This window comes from Oryctolagus cuniculus, chromosome 12, assembly GCF_964237555.1.
Source record: "Oryctolagus cuniculus chromosome 12, mOryCun1.1, whole genome shotgun sequence".
Lineage (NCBI taxonomy): Eukaryota > Metazoa > Chordata > Mammalia > Lagomorpha > Leporidae > Oryctolagus > Oryctolagus cuniculus.
In genome coordinates this window covers 46,343,152-46,350,892 of record NC_091443.1, presented here as the reverse complement: position 1 = coordinate 46,350,892, position 7,741 = coordinate 46,343,152, and the positions used below count along the sequence as shown (strand labels likewise).

General features: G+C 35.0%; 1 long non-coding RNA gene across 1 annotated transcript; it reads left to right on the top strand.

The window, feature by feature from the left end:
• Nucleotides 1-1,760: 1,760 nt before the first annotated feature.
• LOC127483809 (uncharacterized) lies at nucleotides 1,761-7,242 on the top strand. The gene is made up of 3 exons (XR_011380471.1): nucleotides 1,761-2,013; nucleotides 3,569-3,622; nucleotides 6,513-7,242. It is a non-coding gene; the product is annotated as an uncharacterized lncRNA (long non-coding RNA).
• Nucleotides 7,243-7,741: the final 499 nt, after the last annotated feature.

Here is a 7,741-nt window from a genome sequence, read left to right as displayed (position 1 = left end):
CCCGGAAAATTAGAAATTTAATTACACAAATCTTAAAAAGATTAACATCATCAGGTTGTAAAGCTGTAAAAGTTATTTGCTGCTTAAAGTTTTTAAGTAACTTCATCAAAATCACCTATAGAAAAGATTGAGGCATTTCCCAAGAAGGCAATGGGTATTTTGGGGAGAATTTAGTCTTATTCAGAGAATAGAGTTTAATCACTAAGGTGGAGGTTGGCCTATACTTAAAAGAGTATTGTTCTCGGAAGCAGTATTCAAAGGACCTTGACACATTGTGTACTTGGTAATAATCCAAATCTATGTTGGAAAATAGTTTTATGTGGAATGATTCAAAGATAAATAGCAACAGAACAGCTTACGACTTTCATTATATAACTAGTGTATATGTTTGTGTGTATAGATATTATATATAATCAAAGGTAGTTTGTAGATGCTGTATTATTGAAAGTTAACAGAGGTAAAAAGACCATGAAATACAGTATAATGTAGTATGATGAGAAGGACCAAAATAGAAGGAAAGATATCATATGGTTTTAGAAGTATTATCACACCATAATTAATATATAGGGAGAGTTTCAAAAATTTAGCCTGGGACAAGTGTTGTGCCACAGTGGGCTAAACTGCTATCTGCAACACCAGCATATTTTCCAGCTCCCTGATAATGTACCAGGGAAGGCAGTAGATGATAGCCTAAGTCTTTGGGCCTCTGCCACCCACATAGGAGACCAGGATAGTGGTCCCAGGTCCTGGGATGCTCACTCTCTCTCTCTCTCTCTCTCTCTCCCCTTCTCTCAGTTATTCTGCCTTTCAAATAAATAAATAAATAAATCTTTTAAAATAATTTAGTATAAATTGAGACCAGCTATGTGCTCAATCAACATATACTGAAAAAATGAATTTCAATGAACATCCTTGACACATACTGAATATCAGAATTCATTCTTTTCACTGTTTCTCCTCATTCCTTATCTTATCTCTCTAGGAGAGTTTAATAGAATAGTTCTTGCTTTGGATCAGATAAGCTTAGACCTAAAATTGTTTTATTTTTTAACACTTAAAATTTCCCTATGGTAAAAACATTTGAAATCTTTTTTTCTAACATATTTTAGAGAAATCTACAGTAGATTAACATTATCTACACTCTCCTTTCTGTGCAATAGGATAGCAGACTTCTTACTCTTACGTAAGTATAACTTATTAACCTTATGATCTTGATGATCTCAGTAAGGCAATATTTTGGCATGGTTTTATGCCTATTTTTTCTGTGCTGCAAATATAGTAGAGTTACACAGACAAGATTTGGAAGGATGATGAGATGGAGTTGATGGGAGCAGTAAGGCATGTCCCTGGGTGAACTTAGTGTCCTGATGTTTGTAGGGGCCCAGCTCATGCAAATCTGCTGCACTGGTGTTGGCTGATTTCTGAAACCCATGACACCTCATTTTAGTGGCCTATTGAGGCCTTTACTTTACTTTTGTCTCCTCACAAAAATTTCATGCTCCTTGTTGGAGTCCCTTTCTTTCTTATTTTTATTTACAGATACTTGTACTCTACCCTTATAAGCAGTGTGGTATGCTAGACCTGCTGTGTGAATGATGAGAAAGCTAAAGGCTATGTTACTATACCACAGTTATGTGGCCATTTCTCAACAGTGGATCTCTAGATGTAATGCATATGCCTTTGCTCTCTGTTTTCAGTTATGACTCCAACTTCAGATGAGGATGAGAAAGGGGGTGGCATGGTGGTGGAGATGGAATCATTTATTTAGGGGGCCAATACTATTTTGATTCTTTCTAGAGAATATGACATAGCAGGTCTTTCTATTACAGGCTGACCAGAGATATGTGAATTTTAAACTTCTTGCTTGGACTTATGAACATTTATATTCAATTTTCTCCAGGTCAGAGACCAGATAAAAATAGGAAGCACCAATATCCAACTTGGAATGTGAATGGGCATCTATGAAAGTCCTATGAATTATTTCCCTAATTTTGCTAATGAAAGCATTATTTGGTAAGAGCCAGTTGAGAGTCAAGTAGCCTTTTCAATGATGTTACTTAAATCAAGGAAGTTGACTTGGAAAGCTGTATTTTAACACTATTGAGGTAATTAAGGGTAATACATACCTGTTCTAACAGAGTTCACTTCTGAGACAAAGTGCTATATTCATGTAATATCTCCATTCAATTTCAGCAAAATGATTTTACACAGAAAAAGCAGATTATAGTCTCAAGTCTCATTTTTGCATGATATGATTCCTTTTGGTTGAGTTTCTGGTTCTCATTATTTAAAAAACTTAGTAGATGGTACAATCTCAATAAAATATATACACAGTAAAATTTTTTGATATTACATATTTTTCTAAGAAATAGGGAAATAAATTTTTCCTGCATCAAGAATAAAACAGGCCAGCGCCACAGCTCAATAGGCTAATCCTCCACCTAACGGCGCTGGCACACCGGATTCTAGTCCCGGAAGGGGCGCCGGATTCTGTCCCGGTTGCCCCTCTTCCAGGCCAGCTCTCTGCTGTGGCCCAGGAAGGCAGTGGAGGATGGCCCAAGTGCTTGGGCCCTGCACCCCATGGGAGACCAGGAGAAGCACCTGTCTCCTGCCTTCGGATCAGCACAGTGCACCGGCCGCAGCGCGCCAGCTGTGGCGGCCATTGGAGGGTGAACCAAAAGCAAAAGGAAGACCTTTCTCTCTGTCTCTCTCTCTCACTGTCCACTCTGCCTGTAAAAAAAAAAAAAAAGAAAAAAAAAAGAATAAAACAAAATTCTAATGAACCTGAAATGAAATCAGAAATTAAGCAAAAAAAGTCTAATATAATTTCAATATGAATTGTACATACTTATTCAATGTAATTCAACTGAGTTAAAAGACTTTAACATTTTTCCCACCTATCTTTATTTAGGGTGGCCAGATTAGATACAGATTTTATGTTAAATCTGAATCAGATTAGATGAACAAAATTTTTTTGGACCATACTTATACTAAAAAATAAAAATCATTGTTTATTTCACATGCAAGTTTAGTTGAGTATATTATATTCATATTTTCAAAATCTGACTAATTTAGTTCCACTTAGCTAGTGCATTACTCTTCTATTTAGAGAATATTTTTACACATCCATGAAAGAAAGATGTTGCATAATCATTCTAAACAGGATAAGGCTTTTTATTTTGAGTCATTTCAAAAATGGAATAAGGTCTGGAGATTTCCAAAGGAAACTGATGTGAGAGTAGAATTCTAACACTTTGGACAAATTAATAAAATTATTTTGGGTTTAGCTCACTAATAGTGGTAGAAGGCATTCATAAATAGGAGAGGTAGAAGAGTAAGTAAAATAGAAAGGGCAATGACCTTGGACAGGGACAGTCATAAATAATTCAAGGAATGATAATGGTAGATAGGTTAATATTTAACTTTGAAGCTCATTTTTCAACTTTATTGGTACAGCACTTCAATATATTCCAGAAATTTATTATATATACATTCCAGATATTAATTTTTTAATCTTGAAAATAGGCCTCTGAATAGGTCATGTTATAAGCCCCATTTTATTTTATAGATGAGAAAGTTGAAACAAGGAGAAGCTAAGTTTAATGTTGGATGTCAAGTAATGGTAAGTAAAGCATTTGAAACCCACCAGTACAGTTCTTTTATCTTTATGTCAAACTGCTATTCCATATTACTTAAACTATTAATTCTATTGTGTATATAAGACACTGTAATAGAAATCAGAAATTAATATCTATACTGATGTGCCTGGTAGTCTTAGAATTGGAAATAATTGGTGTCAGACAAAGAAAAAAAGGGGGGGGCAAAGAAATTAATCACCATAAAATAGGGAATGAGTTTTATGAAAAAATAATTGTTTGGTACTATTTTTGAAAAAGTAAAAGTAAAATTTACTAAAATAGATTATTTTGCTACACAATAAGAAAATTAAGTTTGTAATTGCAACTCTAAACTAATTATTAGGTTTTAAAAAGTAAGAGGAGAGAAGCATGTGGCAGACTTTAACTGACATTCTTTTATCTACAAACTTTCCCATCCTGGTCTTAGTGAGCACGGATTTTACACATATGTGTATTAATTCAGTAACTTTCTCAGGAGTTAATTTCCTTGGTTCTTAAATAATTGTTTTATGATACATCTCCTGGGTCATCATCAGTTGATATTTTTTTTTCTTCAGAATTAACTGGTCTAACTGAAATTTTCTCCTTGTCAAAATCTTTGGGATATGATTTGTCAAACCATTACCCAATCTCAACTTTAATAAACATCACATAGTTCTGTCACAAAATTTCTAATTTTACTAAATAATATTTTTTACAGATTTAAAATTATTTCATGGAATTTTTGCAAGACTAGAAAATCATTTAAAGATTAATAAAACCCTGATCAAAGGGCAGATAAAGATTTGTTTCAATTTGTGTATTAATTTTATGAAGTCAGTTCATTATACAATATTTTTATGATAAGGTACATTTTACTTCCCCCTTTAACCACTGTGGAATTAAGGAAAGGTACCTCCTTCTTTGAAGACCTGTTCTTTCCACTGGGATCTCACTCACAGAGATCTTTTGCCAGAGTGTCTTGGCTTTCCATGCCTGAAATACTCTCATGGGCTTTTCAGCCAGATCCGAATGCCTTTAGGGCTGATTCTGAGGCCAGAGTGCTATTTAGGACATCTGCCATTCTATGAGTCTGCTGAGTATCTCACTTCCCATGTTGGATCACTCTCCCCTTTATTTATTCTATTGGTTAGTGTTAGCAGGTACTAGACATGTTTATGTGCTCCCTTTGACTCTTAGTCCTTTCATTATGATCAATTGTGAACTGAAATTGATCACTTGGACTAGTGAGATGGCATTGGTACATGCCACCTTGATGGGATTGAATTGGAATCCCCTGGTTTGTTTCTAACTCTACCATTTGGGGCAAGTCAGCTTGAGCATGTCCCAAATTATACATCTCTTCCCTCTCTTATTCCCACTCTTATGTTTAACAGGGATCACATTTCAGTTAATTTTCAACACTTAAGAATAACTGTGTATTAATTACAGAATTAAACCAGTCATATTAAGTAGAACAGACAAAAAAACTACTAAGAGGGATAATGTATTAAGTTGTTCATTAACAGTCAGGGCTATGCTGATCAAGTCACCGTTTCCCATAGTGTCCATTTCACTTCAACAGGTTTCCTTTTTGGTGTTCAGTCAGTTTAGGAATATATGTAGTCAGACTAGAAACTTTTGCTCTCCCTCTTCAGCTTAATATGTGAATAACAAACAAAATCAAGTCCTAAAACACAAAGTCTGCTCTAAATAGATGTGTCTCCACTAAACACCCACCTCCTATACATATTTCTGCCTTTATGTCTATTCATTTTCTTCTTTTATGCTTTCTGCTTTCTTTTTTCTTTCCTTCTCTCTCTCCTCTTTTTTCCCCTTATCTTTTTCCTACTGATAATGATTTTAATTCTCTCATCCACTTCTAGGAAGACTGCCTCCTTTCACATATAGTTAGTTGTAGACATACCTCCTCTATGGTTTCTTGTTAAATCTTTCTTATGAGTTCATGAATTGTTGAAAACTGGTTGTTCCATTAAAATTTATTGTATATAGAAATAAGACCACTACAAGATTTAAAGAAAATACGATAGTTTGGCAAATGAAGGAAAAATGTAAGACTCTACCTCATAGATGACCAAATTTGAACCAAAGTAGAGCTAACATTTGTCACTTCATAAAATGCTAATAACATTTGCCAGAAAAAGGTATCACATCTTGCCTTTATAAAGGAACAACTATTCTTGGAAAGAACAAAGATGATTGTGAACTGTGAACTTACATTCAGTCTTGCGCTTGAGCTGATTTCCTGCAGTATATTTTAAAGTCTGTTGATGTGTCCTCAAAGACCAGCAGAGCACAGTTCAGTGTACTGAGATATATTGTCCTTACGGCTCCTTTGTCGCATTTGCTTGGGTACAGCTCCATTCAATCTTACGTGTTTACAGGGACCCTCTTCCCCATGGTTCTTTCTGAACACAAATTTGGGATTACCTTTGATTTTCAACTCTTCTGTCTAAATTTCAAATTTTGAAACAACAAATTCACAGTGCCTTCAAGCAGTTTTCTTTGTCCTTTCTCACTCAATCTAAGCTATCGGGGACAACTTTAAAAAAGGGCAAAATTAGACTAAGATAACAGACTTTGAGTGTAGCTGTTTGTAATGGTGCCAAAATGCTTTGAAATTATTCCCGTTCAGCTTCATAATTCTTTGCACAACGTCCAAACTTAGACTGCAAGGTTATTCTCTGTAGACCACACATTTAACTTGGACTATTGTTTCATGATCAAATCACTTGTAGCTACCAATTTTCTATAATTAGCTATATGATCTAATTAAATTGAAATTCTTAGATTCACATGAAAGAAACTGATTGTTAAGTAATTGATTTATTTCCTCTAAATAACTGGTTAATTTCTAAAAACTCCACTTTATAGATAAAAGAATGGAGACCGAAGAGTTCCAACAACTTCTCCCAGCCCAGAGTCACAAAGCTGTTAAGCAGCAAAACTAGATTTGAATCTAGGTTGAGCATTTGCTTTTTCTGCTATACAGTGAAAATTCTGAATCTCATCAATGGAATGGAGTTAGGAAATTTGGTGGGAAGAGTAGTAATTTGCCATTGGTTGTAAAGGTTTTCAGACACCAAGAAAAGGAATACGTGAATGGAAAAAATTTTTCTCTTGATTCCTCTCCCCTGAGGATCAGTGGACCTGCACTATGGAAGCTAAAGCTAGCACAGCTTCAGTGTGAGGACTAACTACCACTGCTAGTTAAAAAATGGTAAGCTATTCCTTAAAACTGTCAGAAAACTGTAATTTTGTCCTTGTGTCTATGTTGAATACTTGGTAAATCTCTTAGCATAAGCGCTAAAGGAAACGATATGAGGCAAAGATAAAAAGAGACAAGAAAAGACAGGAAAGATAGAAATATAAGTGAAATATGATTTTTAATTTTTAAAATGATTCAATGCATGTCAAGAATTACAGTAGAATAGAATATTTAAAAATCAGAACCTAAAGGTCTGGACCTATTTCTGAGATTGAATTTACCTAGTGCTACACTAGATATCTGGGGAAAGCTTAATTGTCACTAATTTTGCTCCATCTAATGTGTAGGAGGTGACTGGAGGTTCATCTGCACAAGTCAGGAGGGTCACAAAGCCCTGTGAAAAAGGCAAAGCTTCTGGAAGTCTTTATAGAACTTGTGCTCAGGCTCTCTTAACACCAAGGGATCTTTCTCTTGGCTAGAAGTGGTTAGGGTTAGGGTTAGAAAGCCATTGACATCTTTCTGTCAAATTAATCATTGTCTAGTTGTGACAACTGCACAGGACCAATGCCAAACTGTGTGAAGCAAGACATAAACTCTAAATGAAAGAAAATGTCCAATAGTAGGTTTGACTGTTGCGTGCTTCACTCTGAGAGATCATTTATAATCCTCCCACAACCATATCAACAGATTCTCATTGCTCATTATTCCTGTAACACTTTATCTTCTCCCTTGAAAAACACTACCCAGTTGTTTCCATACAAAAAGCTTTGCTCATTCCTCATCTATCTTTTTGAGTACTACTGATTCATTGTGTGCTTAGAGCTGTGTAGGTTTTCCAAGAACAAATCCTTGGCCCTTTGCTCTTTTCTTTATATATGCTCAATAAAACCTTCAT